The 13,296-nt window shown below is 53.2% G+C and overlaps 1 long non-coding RNA gene across 1 annotated transcript; it reads right to left on the reverse strand.

The window, feature by feature from the left end:
• Window positions 1-11,003: 11,003 nt before the first annotated feature.
• LOC127039044 (uncharacterized) lies at window positions 11,004-13,028 on the reverse strand. Its single transcript, XR_007770863.1, has 2 exons — window positions 12,875-13,028; window positions 11,004-11,399 (listed from the first exon to the last, which is right to left on the reverse strand). It is a non-coding gene; the product is annotated as an uncharacterized LOC127039044 (long non-coding RNA).
• Window positions 13,029-13,296: the final 268 nt, after the last annotated feature.

The following is a 13,296-nucleotide window of genomic DNA, read 5'->3' on the forward strand; positions in this document are numbered from 1 at the left end:
GTGCTGTGGGTCCTTTGCAGCGCAGCTGGGTGTAACTCACTTCATCAGGCCCCTGGCCTTGCAGGGGCATTGGGCACTGACTCCCACGGTTCCCCCTCTCCTGCCTGTGGCGCGATGGTGCTGTCTCCTGGGGCTCATCCTGGCTGCTGGTTCAGTGCGCAGGGGGTGGGTGGCGCTGGAGGCCTGCGCTATACAGGGGTTAGACTGGGCCCCTTCCAGCCGCAGACCCTGACTGTTAGCCAGCTCCTGGGGCAGCAGAGGGGCTGTTGATGACTGCTCAGCCCATTCCCTGCTGCCTCCTCAGGGCTGAGCAGACGCTGCTCACACCTCCCATCTCGGACATCACGTGGATTGGTTTGAGCTGCGTTCGTGCCCTTACGTGTTCGCGTCTCGCCAAGCGCCCCAGCCAGGCCGCGAGAGCTGGACAGCCCCAGCAGTCAGGGCTCAATGCTCCCCAGGGATAAAACGGAGGCAACAGGCCACACTCCAGAACTGGCTTCCTCTGCTGGCCTGTGTCAAAAACGCTGGGCTCCCATTGAATTGAGGCTCGGCGCTAGTCCTGGTGAGACCCGGCCAGGAGATGGGTCAGAGGCCTGGGCCTAGTCTGTTGGGCTAACTAGGCCAATGACTTAGATGGTCTGTGGGTTGTGCTGCCACCTTAGCTGCTGTGCCCCGCAGCCATTCCTCTTGGTGGGGGCCCTGCCATGCCACACTGCCCTGCTGCTGGCCCCTGGGTAAGAGAGAGGTCCCTGGCAGGTCACTTTGGCCATATGGGTCCTGGGTGGGTGGCTTGGGGTTTTGCCTCTCTTTGACTGGAGGGGCTTTGGTGTTTCATGCATTGAAAGCTGTCAAACTGCCAGTGTTTGCTGTGGTTCAGGATCTGGTGCTGATTGTCGAAATGTTTGTAGGAGAGAGAAGGGGGACGAGTAACTTCCCCCCACCCCAGAGAAGCAGGACCCCAATTCCCAGCTATGGCAATGCAGTTCAAGTGAACCCCTGGCAAGATGCTCAGTTCCATTCCTCACCCAGCACGGCCCACGCTCTGCACAGTGTTCGGGGGCAGTGTGATCAGGCTGACCTGCTGCCTGCTCCATCTACTCCCCAGCACTCTGCCAGGGATGAGAGAGAACAGAGTCTGAAATGATTCATTGTTGGACATGTGAACTCTCCTTCCAAATTAGACACGACTAGACAGGCCCTTCGGCACCGGAGACAGTCAAAGCTCATCTTCACCCCCTGCTGGGGGTGACTATCTGGAGCAGGGCACGTGCCCCCCTGAAGGCTCCTCTGCTGCTAGGACTGCAGCCCACCGCTGGCCCTGTGCAGCACCAGGGACCTAGTGCTCAGAGGAGGTGATGCTTTCACATTGGTCTGAAGCTGCCTTATGTCAGTGACTTGCGGCACCAAAATGTGCTGCACCGCTCAGTGACCTGTGCAGCTCTGTGACCTCTTGCGCCCTTCTTACACAAGCAGTTAAATTGCTGTTAACGAGGACAGTGAAACAACTCAGATGCCCAGAGCCGATTAACTTCTGCCTGAGATGAATGGGGCAGTTCACACCGCAGAGCACTTGTTTCAGGCTCGGTGCAAACTCAGGCAGGCATCTCTCATGCTTGGTTCACGTTTCTCTGGTTGTCTCAGAATTTCTTAGGGCAAGCTGAGATTCTGGAGCACAAGCTGGCACTTGAGAGAGGGGCAGATAGGCCACACCATCGTCTGCCCAAACCCATCTCCTCAACGTGCTGACAAGCAGTGGTCACACCAGCTTGTAGCTACCCTTGCGGCTCTGTCAGGAAGGAACTGATCAGCTACCTTCACAGCAAAGCAGCCAGGGCCACGAGGCCAGTTAGTGTGCTGTCCACACAGCCAAGCTCTCCGGGACTCTCAGACTGTTTCTGGCCAGGGTTTGTGGGGATGTGGGCAGTGCTGTTCTGGGGCATTTCAGAGGACAAGTACCCCCTCAAGCTTGATTCTCTTTGACGTGTGCAGGCCTGGGCCTTGACACCTGAGACTGGTTTGCTCTTATTGAAATGCATAGCCACAAATGTTATTGGCCATAAAAGTCAGCCCTTGTGAAACCCCAGCTGCTGTATCGGAGCAATCTCTGCGTGCAGGGAATTCCACAAGCTGCTCATGTACTGGCCCAATGCCTGTTTCCATGCTCCTGTCGGTGAGTGAGATTCACTCCCACCTTATGGGTCAGGGCGACAAGCAGGGGCTTGGTTATGGTCCATTGACACGTTCCATCATGTTCAGTGCTGAAACCGAGCCCCCTCTAATGCCAAAAGCCTGAAATAAAAGGGGCAAACAGATGGGTGGGAGGTCCTCGAATTCCAGCGCTTCCCCTTTTCTGGGGTGCCACATCATGCTGGCGAGAAGTAGAGGAACAGTAAGTGCAGGATCTTACCTCTGTGTTTATTTTTAGGTAGGCACTTGTGTGGAAGACCTGCCATACTCAGAGGGTGTACGAGCATGCTTGGAGGGAGGGTAATTGGACAATCTTCTTCCTTTCCATATCATTCCCTCCCAGCTGAACTGGGTAGTCTCAAGGCAGGAGCACATTCTGATTGCTGTAATTATCCTTGATTTCTGGTGGTTGTTGCTTTTATAAACTTTCATTTAGCTCAGTCATGTAATATACATGGTAGCACAAATGAATCATTTATTAGCAAGTTAAAGTTTAATTATGGCTTTGCTTTCTCTAAGGGAAATCCTGGCCTGCTCCCTGCTTGGCTTTGGGCAAAAGAGTAGTGCTGGATTGGAGGAAGCTAATTAAAATCTAAGTGAAAGTGGAACATGCCAGCCGCAGCACCTAGCGAAAGGAATTACGGGGCCAAAGCACAGTCAGCCTTTGGCAACCAGTGGGGCAGTTGTTGTGGTGGGGTTGCTGGGTTGATTTTTCCATGATTTTGTATTTAACAGTCATTAGTTAATCAAAGAACCAGGGATCAAAAGCGACAGCCGTGACCAGAGGTCAGAGCTGTCACCCCATTCACTCCGGATGTGTCTACACTGCAGTAACACCTCAGGGCTGGCCTGTGCCAGCTGCCTCGGGCAGGGGCTGTTTCACTGCAGTGCAGATGTTGAGGATCAAGTTGCAGCCCAAGTTCTGGGACACTCCTACCCTGCAGGCTCCTAGAGCCCAGGCTGCACAGAGCAGTGAACCAGCCTCAGCTCCCTGAGCCCCACGAGCCGGAGCCAACCAGGACAGGCCCCCGTTTCTAATCCCCGGCTAGAGGTGCCTTTGTGCTCAGGGAGTGCAGCAGCCACATGTGCTCAGAGGGAAAGAGCGTCATGCGCCGCAGGCCCCCTACACTGGGTACGCCGAAACCCGGGAGGGCCAAGGGACCTGCACGCAGTGGCATTTTAAACAGTCCCTGGCTAAAGCACTTTCCCTAGCCCCAGGCCCCCAGTGCCAAGGGAGAGTCTGGCACCATTCAAAGGGCAGAAACACAGCCAAGCTCTCCTGCGTCTTGCTGCATCGCGGGGCACAGCCTTCCCTGGGGCCAGCGCACCACCGGGATGTCTGCACAGGCCACCAGCCCATCGTCTCCGTGCACCCTGCTCCTGGGCAGAGCTCTTGCCTGCTGAGGGCAAGGGTCTGAGCTCAGCGATGAGCTGGAAGGGATCTCTGGGACTCCCAGGGTTCCCACACTGTACAGAGAGCAAAAGCCTTGCCTCTCCGGGGCCTCACTCCTGCCCTGCCAGAGACAACAGTGGCCTTGGGGGTTGGCCTGGGTGCCAAATACTGAGTATTTGTGTTTGGTCTTTGCTACAGCAACTAGGAGGTAAAAATCCCATTGTGCCAGGGGGGGAGGTTCTACCCCAATGCAAAGCCGTCAGGTGTCCCCTGCCCCAAGTCTCTTCAATCAAATTTTTCACAGATGATCACTAATTGTGCGTTCCCCATTTTCTGGGCGCCCAGTGCAAGACATGTGGGGCCAGATTTGCAGAAGTGCTGAGCACTCAGCTGCAACTGAAGTCAATGGGAACCATGGTGCACTGACTTTATAACGTGCTAGATAGATAATGCTCAGTACTCTGAAAAGTCAGGCCCCAGTAGTGTCAAGTTAGGCACCCGAAAGTGGTGACAGCTTCTGACAATTTGGTTGCAAATCTCTGACTGTCTCAGTTCCTGAGCTGTACAATGGCGATATTAACTTACCATCAGCAGCTCCTAGGGTGCAGTAAAGATACATCCGTTAAAGTTTATGAAGCAGTCTGCAATGGCCAGGAAGAAATAAATCATTTTGTATTCAGCACAGGGTTTGGATGTGTGGGGGGACCAAAACCTCAATGAGGAAAGAAATATTGAATAACCCACTCACTGAATGAAGCAGGTGTCCTGTGGAAAAAGTGTGTATGATTCCATAGTTAGTCTATATCATGGTGCATATGCACAAGGAGGCCAAATTAAGTATACAGCCAATCTTAACGCTAGCATTTCTGAAAGTCTGAGTGCTTGACTTTAAAAGAACGGTATGGTTGCAATGTCATATGATACACTTATATAAATACATGTGACAGAGTCTTCGCGGTGCACACAGTCCATGGATTTGTAGATTTGCCCTGGAAGGGACATACCTGACCCTGCATTGTAATCTCTCAGCACAGCTGTAAATGACAACACAAAGTGCAAGGCCTGGACATTTCATCCCCTCTCTGGCCCAGCACTTGCCTTTCAAGTACATCCAAGAGCAGGAGCTGATTTTAAAAGCTACACAGCAGTGATCCTGTGACCAAGTGCAGCCCTATATTCACACCCTACCCACTGTTGTAATAATCTTCGTACAAAATCTGCCTTGTGCAGTATATTTGAAAATTAGTAACTCACTGATCAGTAATATTGTGACCTGTATGTAGCAACATTATGTGTAAAGTTATGAAATTCACACACACACACCCTCTGATGTTCAAGGCATGTGTTCAAACTCACATAGCCCCAAGTAGATAGAGCTGGTCAAGCAGGCCTGCCTTAAACAATGGGCTGTGTTCACCTCCATTTGCATATAAGCTGTATACATAGTCCTTGGACAGCAAGAGGGGGAAGAAAGACAACAAAGAAAATCTGCATTTCTGTACACACAGGTGAAAAGAAACATGAAACCCCCTTCCTCCACCACACTCCATTCCCCCTTACTCTCCGCTGGAAAGAACTTTAACTAGGGGTCACACTCAGGAAAATGCTTTTCAAAGGGTGACAGAAATATAAAAGCAAGCGTCAAAACCACCCCACGTTCTCGCTCCCTGTCCATCTCTGCCTTTCACCTAAGGGGGCAAAAGAGAACATTTGTTGAACCTTGGGAGCAGAACCTGACCTGAAACTTGGTCAGCAATGAAAACCTGTGGTAAGAATTTTACCTTGACCCCAGCTGAAGGTAAGTTTAGTACTAGGAAGTGTTGTATGATCATTTTTCTTGTAATCATTGCTGACTTTAATTCCTTACTACTTGTACTCACTGAAAATCTCTCTTTGTAGTTAAATAAACTTGTTTTATTCCTTAATCAGAACTAATCCAGTGTTGTGAACTGTGTGGGTAACTCCATTTAATGTGGCACATTGTTGTATCTTGACCCCCTTAGAGGGTCAACTGACCTGGCTGGACGGTGCGGAACAGACCTTTTGGGAGACAAATCCAGGACAGGGAATGGGGTGGGCTCGCCTCCAAGGCTGCTGGAAGCCAGTATGGTCGGTTGCTGACAGGCTGGGGTCAGAGGTGCTTGACCAGGGTGGGCCCTGCCTGCTGTCTGAGAGCAGCCCAGGTTGGGAGCACAGCAGCAAAGCATTGTGAGGCACACCAGCGGGCAGGGCAGGTGGTGACACAGCCCCTCACTGGTCTGGATTGCACCCCGGACTGTCATAGATCCCAACTGCAGCTGGGCCCTGAGCCTGGCCCAGTGCCTGGGGCATGTCTGTTGGCTCTGCCCAGAATTCTTACAAGCAACATATGATAAGAGCAGCCTGTTACTGCTAATCCCTAACTGCTACATGATCCTGCCCTGGCTGCCTGTATCCACTGCCGCTGATCCATGGGCCAGGGGCTCACGGTGCCAACCTAGCCACAGGCAAAGCCTCAAGGAATGCTGAACACCACCAGGAGGCAAAGCTGCGTAGGCCCAGCACGGATACTGGGTGCACAGCCCCAGCTTTCCCAATGGGCCCTGAAGCACACCGGATGTTTACTTTACTTCCAATTAGTTCAGGATAAAATTGATTTGAGTAATAAAAAACCCTGGTGTATTTCCATGTGTTCCCTCATCTTACTGCTAGCACTCTGCAGTTCCACGCTGCAGACAGGGTGGGTGTTGGTGGAATAGCTGGGATGGGTTGGAGGGTGTGGGGAAGAGTCTGGCAGAACTGTGCACATGGGAGGAGAACTGGGGTACGTGCGTGGGGAGCAGCGGGCAGGGGCAGTTGTCTGTGAGCTCCCAGGGTTCTTTCCCAGGGTCCGCACCCCGCTTGTAAGCATTCATGGGCCAGGCACATTCTACTAGCAGAGGCAGCAGCCTGGCTCATTTGTCTGGGTTAGGAATAGGATTTTTTTCCCCCTTCTCCATTCTCTTCTCCCCACGCCTTCCTTCCTCCCAAACCCCTGCCCCTTCCAGCTCACTGGACCTCCTGAGGCTGCTCTCTAGCTCAGGCACGTGCAGGATTTGATGAGTCTCTCGCTTTCCTTAACTTTGTCCTTTTCCTCTTCGCCTTTGTTTCTTGAGAAAGGTCATTGTGCCTCCGACGCTGGGGTTAGCCCTGATCCTAAATCCAGCTGGCAGCATCTCCCTGCAGCCTACGCCACCATATATGGTCAATCGTGGGGAGAGAACCAGTAGAACAGGGCTGGAGGTGGCTTGGACGGCAGCCATCCAGAGGGCTTTGACTCCGCTGCATTGCTGAAACCCCTCCGTGCTGCTGCAAGTGTGCACGCCGCACGCTGGAGCTCAGCAGTCCTGGTCCTGAACTGTCCAAAGCGCAACAGAGGAAGCAAGCACTCCTCTGCCTGGGGAGAAGGATGGGGCCCAAGAGACCTGCCAGGGCCCCATACAAATATAACTCTGAAAAACCACAAACCTCCGTGTCCTTCAGCACCCCTCCTCCTCCGGCACAGAGGCCCTAGGAAACCCAGGCATGCAGAGCTGTCCCCACGCCCGCTCCCTCTCCCAGCCAAGGGCAGGTATCAAACAAGCCTGGCTATTTCTCCTTCAATAGAGCTTCCAGGTGAATGTGAAGATCTGAGCACAATTTAAGGTAAGGTGCCCAGGGAAATGACCCCATAAAATTGATCTGGGGACTCCCCCTCCGTGCACTTTAGGAGGCGCTAACATGTATTTTGAAGTGTTTGCCACAAGGTAACACTTCTCCATGTCTGAGCCAGTGGCAGAGGGCCCTGCACTGAGTGCCAGGCCAGCTCTGACACACACTTGCCCGCTCAGGACCCAGGCCGAGCCCTGCTCAGCTGGGGGAACCTTGGGGCCAGTAACTAGTCTCTATGCCATGGTGGTTAGTTCCCGACTGCACCATGGGAAAGGGGAAAGCCTGGCCATGAGGGGGAACAACAAATTGAGGGTTTGAGGGCTGCTGCTCTGAGCAGCCAAAGCAAAGAGAGGTTGCTCTGGGACTCAGGGCTTTCCCTGGCAGAAATTCACAGTTTTCTATCCAATGTGACAATTGGCAGATCAGGCCCCCGCTGCTGCTGGACCTCTACCATGTGCAGTCGGATGAGCTCATTCAGCTAAGCCCGCTGGGAGGTGAGCAGAGGCTGCATGCACCAGAGCAATGACCAGATGGGATCGAGGGTTTCAAGCTGGCTAGCTGGGGCACCGATAGTGCAATTTATGGGTATAAAAGCCTCCGTCTGGGGTATCACTATGCAGAAGAGGACTCTGGGCTCCCCATTCCCCCCTTCCATGGTCTGGGGCCCCAGAATGGCCCATCCAGTGCTCACTGCTGTGGAAAAGAATCAAACCTGGGACCACTGTGAGACAGGGCCTAGTGCTGTGAATAAGGCACTGGCTTGGGACATGGGCTCGACTCCGTGTGTGACCCTCAGGAAAGTCACTGCCCCACTCAGGCCTTTGCTTCCCTAGCTGTGTAAGGTGGATAATGAGCCCACACTCCCTCCCTAGAGACGGGGGAGACTAAATCCAGTCATGGTTTTGTTCAGGCACTAGTCTAAATCAGACAGAGAAGCCAACGCTGACCTCACACTAAGAGAATCAAAACGTATCTCAGAGATTCTCAAACTGTGGTCCATGGACCCCCAGTGGTCCGCGAGCTCCATTCAGGTAGTCTATGGATAGTTCCCTCTAAGGTGTGCACCTGGGCAGCTGCACACGAGAGAATGAAGGGACACCCATCTAATTAGTGGAGCCACACAGGCAAGGCTCCACTAATTAGGTGAAGAAGATGCACATGTGAGGTGAGGTGGTGGCCTTGGGGGGGAATAAGGGATAGGTAGGAGGAGGCAGTGGGAATTTGGGATGTGCAGGACTGTGGCGGCCAGAGAAAGATGCGACTTTCCCCAGCTCCAGGGCTGCGGCTTCCTGGGAGACGGCACCTCCTTTCCAGCTTCAGCTCTGTGGCTGCTGTGGCACGGGAGACACCCACTCCCCCTTCCCAGTCCCAGCTCAGGGGTTGCCATGGTGGGGGAGAGAAGGAGCGACTCCCCTCTTTCCTAGCCACAACTTGGGGGCTTCAGCAGCAGGGGAGAGAAGGCACATCCATCGCATTCGAAAGGTAAGACTACTGATACTAAAATATGAGTTGTGTGCTTTTATTTGTAGAACAAAAAATATTAATAAAGTGTTTTTATATAGTGCTTTTATCCAAAATGCTTTACAATAGTTAGCTAACGGTACAAACAACATTTGGAAAGATCATTAAGCGGTCCACTGAGACCCTCAGCAATTTTCAAGTGGTCCATGAAAAGAAAAGTTTGAAAACCACTGACTTATCTGATGAGAGCAGCAGCTAGTTCCACCTTTAGGGGAGAGAGACAGTGCACAAGCTGTTCTCCAGAAAGGCGTCAGCCTGCCATCTGCCGGAGGCAAGCCAGACCTTGCTTTGTCACCCGCCAGTGTTCCACCAGCTCAAGAACCTACAATGTTCTCTTCCAGTGAATGGTCTGGGAGACCTGAGCATGTATCTGCCCTGCTAGCTACGGCTCCAAGGTAAATAGGCAGCTTCCTGCTCTGCAGTCAGGAAAGCCATGCTTAGTATTGTGGATTATAACTGGAAGATTTCTCACCCATTTCACAGTGACATGAGTCAACTTCAAGTTTCCATTCAAAATGCTGCTGCAAAGATTATTTTCCTGGCTCGTTGTTTTGACTGTCTTCACCTCTATTCAGCCTAACCTGACTTGCCTTTTTTCACTGCATTAAATGCAAACTACCTGTCTTTATTTTTAAGGCCCTATCTGGTCTATCCCTTGCCTGAACTGTCATGTCTTATATGCTAGTGAGATGGGGATTCCTGACAATGCTTTGCCAATGATGCAGCCTTCATGGCCCATTTGTTACATTTCCAAACAGGCTTGTTTGCTTTTTACGACATTCCACACACCCTCCTGCATGGGAGGAGCTTCGAAAGCATCAGAAACATTGACTCGGTGTGCACCTTCAAATCCTTCCTTAAAACTACTCTGGGCTGTAATGCCTATGGAAAAATGACAGCAGCTAGGCAGCTGGTGCTCTGTGACTGCTGCTTTTCATGCTGACCAGACCAATTAATTGATTCTTTCCCTCCCCATGTTGTATCCATCCCTTATCTCTCATACTTAGATTGTAAGCTGTTCCGGGCAGGGACTCTCTGTCTGTAACTCTCTCCACGCCAATGGGACCCTGATCCAGGACTGGGCCTCCTGAGCACTACAAATTAATAAATAATACAGTATTATCTGAGTCATTAAGTTACACACCGGTCTATAAGAACCCTCACACCAAGCGGTGCCTGTCCAAAACTCTGGGTGGCCCTGACACGTTTACAAACACAAGACTGTAAGAGACGCAAAACTGAAACCTACCAAAGCACCAGCACTTTTCTTTCCTCCTAGATGTCATCCATCACCAGTCATGTGATCAATGCATCTTTATCCCCCCTTCCTTACTCCTGGGGAATTCTGCGCCGGCATAATTAATGAGCCACACATTTTTTAATTTTTTTATGCAGAAAAAAGCTTCTGCTGCAGTTGCTGCAGTTCCGCTTTTTGCCCAGCAGAGGGACAGACCCCAGCAGCTGCTCCCCGCCAGCGGCTGCCAGGTCAGGAGACGGAGCGCGTGGGGCTGCTGGGGTCAGACAGGGGCTCATAGGTAGGGTGACCAGATGTCCCGATTTTATAGGAACAGTCCCGATTTGGGGTCTTTTTTTTATATAGGCTCCTATTACCCCCATCCCATCCTGCTTTTCCACATTTGCTGTTGGGTCGCCCTACTCATAAGGGCTTGTGGGGAAGGACAGACTGGGGTAGGGGCTAACCGGCAGTGGAGGCACAAGGCCACGTGGTGATGGGGGAGGGGGTGCAGGGCCACATAGGGGCAGGGGGTGTCTGAGTGGGGGCACAGAGACATAGGAGGAGTGGTGTCTGAGTGGGGGTGGAGGGACATGTGTGCCTGACTAAATGGGAGAGGCTAGGGGTCAGCCAGGGTTTGCATGGGGGAAGCTCCCTAACGGGTCCTCCCCACCCCCCTAAAAAGAGACCTGTTCCATACTTTTCCCACCCGCACTCAACAACCCTCCACACCAGGCTCCTTCCCAGCTATTATTTCCCTCTCCCTCAGCTCCTCCATTACCTCTGACTCCCCCCAGCCTTTGCACTGCTTCTGGGGTTTGTGGGAAATATGGTTTTGTATTGTAGTTTAAATAAAGTATTACTCAGAGTTCTATATTAATATGCCTAGTAAGAAATCTATTTGTCAAAAAACATTTTCTGAATCTTTTGTTATCTGTATTGTTACAGACATACTTGCTGACAAGTATTGTGAAATAAATGACCCAAAATAACTGAAACTGGTGTGATTATATTGTGTTATTTTGACAAAATATGCAGAATTTTAAAACATAATGCGCAGAATTTTTGTTGCAGAATTTTAACTTTTTGGTACAGAATTCCCCCAGGAGTACCTCCTTTGCACTATCCACCAGATAAAAACGGCACCCTGGGCTTCTCATCAGTGCTTGCTCAGGCAGAGGGCTTTGCAGTGCATCCACAATCAACAAATCTGGGCTATGTCACATCACGAGAAAGCTCTTGACTTTTATGTGTGCAGGCACTTAGTGAACAGACACCCTGCCAGCAGATGGTGCTCAGTTATACATACTGCAGGTCATGGGTTTTGTCATCCAACAGAATTCATTGTTGTGCATTGCAAAAGGCTTCCTTTATGCTGTTCTGCACCCATTGGACCTGGAAACGAGAGGAAGGAGGATAGAGCACCCCAGAGCATGGGGCCCATACGACAGATGCTGTGCCAGAGGCCCCTGGGCTCTCCCTTTTACAGCACTGCCAACCCCAAGTGTTCAAAAGTCATGAGTCAGGGACAAATAATCATGCGATTGAGACTGGCTGAAACATCATGAGATTTAAAGCAAACAGTTTGTGTGTGTGAGCGTGGGACATATTTATTAGGCTTCTGAGCCTTCAGGCCGGGCTCAGGCCATGTTTTCTCTGCAGTCTCGAGGGCTAGAAGCTTATTTGTTTGTAATGAAAGTCGAGATGGTCATGTACACAAAGCTTTAGTGACCCTGGAACTATCATCACACTCATTAAATTGCAAGAGGGCTCCAGCCTGCAGCAATGGGGATGGGATGGGCTAGTGCTGACGGCTGTATGCTGCGCACACAGAGTGCACAAGGGCACAGACACCCACCCACTGGGGGTGCACAGACACCAGGCATATGGGGTACATGAGGCACACCTGGCACACAGAGTGCACAGGGTTCACACATGGGGGCAAGCCTGGCACACAGTGCACAGGGTTCACACACTGGGGCACGCCTGGAACACACACAGTGCACAGGGGTCACACACAGGGGCACGCCTGGCACACACACACAGTGCACAGGGGTCACACACGGGGGCACGCCTGGCACACACACACAGTGCACAGGGTTCACATACGGGGGCACGCCTGGCACACACAGCGTGCACAGGGTTCACGCACAGGGCACGCCTGGCACACACACAGCATGCACAGGGTTCACACACGGGGGCACGCCTGGCACACACACACAGAGTGCACAGGGTTCACACACAGGGGAACACGGTGCACAGGGTTCACACACGGGGGCACGCCTGGCACGCACACAGTGCACAAGGTTCACACACGGGGGCACACCTGGCACACACAGTGCATGGGGTTCACACACTGGGCACGCCTGGCACACACAGAGTGCACAGGGTTCACTCACGGAGGCACGCGTGGCACAAAGTGCACAGGGTTCACACACGGGGGCACGCCTGGCACACACACACAGAGTGCACAGGGTTCACACACAGGGGCACACGGTGCACAGGGTTCACACATGGGGGCACGCCTAGCACGCACACAGTGCACAAGGTTCACACACGGGGGCACACCTGGCACGCACACAGTGCACAAGGTTCACACACCGGGCACGCCTGGCACACACAGAGTGCACAGGGTTCACTCACGGAGGCACGCGTGGCACAAAGTGCACAGGGTTCACACATGGGGGCATGCCTGGCACACACACAGTGCACAGGGGTCACACACGGGGGCACGCCTGGCACACACAGAGTGCACGGGGGTCACACACGGGGGCACGCCTGGCACACACAGAGTGCACAGGGGTCACACACAGACACTCTGATCTCTGGGGCCGGGGCGGCAGAGCGGGGGGGGGGGGCGGGGTCATTACGTTTCCCCAGGCGCTGCCGGTGACTCCGGCTGACCCGCTCCAAGGAGCCGGCAGCGCCCAAGGCAGCGGGGCTTGGCCAGACCATCTGCACCGCTCCTCCTGGAGCTCCAGCAACCCGTGTCACGGAGGAATCATGCTGCCAGCGGAGATTTCCGGTCGGAACGGAACGGGGGGAGCACTGAGCGGGAGGTTTCCGGTCGGGGCGGTGAGGGGGAGGGTTTCCGGTCGGGGCGGTGAGGGGGAGCACCGGGAGGGAGGGTTTCCGGTCGGGCCGGAGAGGGGGGAGCACTGAGCGGGAGGGTTTCCGGTCCGGGCAGTGAGGGGGAGCACCAGGAGGGAGGGTTTCCGGTCGGGCCGGAGCGGGGGGGGGGAGAGCACTGAGCGGGAGGGTTTCCGGTCGGGGCAGTGAGGGGGAGCACCAG

The sequence above is a fragment of the Gopherus flavomarginatus genome, chromosome 22, assembly GCF_025201925.1.
Source record: "Gopherus flavomarginatus isolate rGopFla2 chromosome 22, rGopFla2.mat.asm, whole genome shotgun sequence".
NCBI lineage: Eukaryota > Metazoa > Chordata > Testudines > Testudinidae > Gopherus > Gopherus flavomarginatus.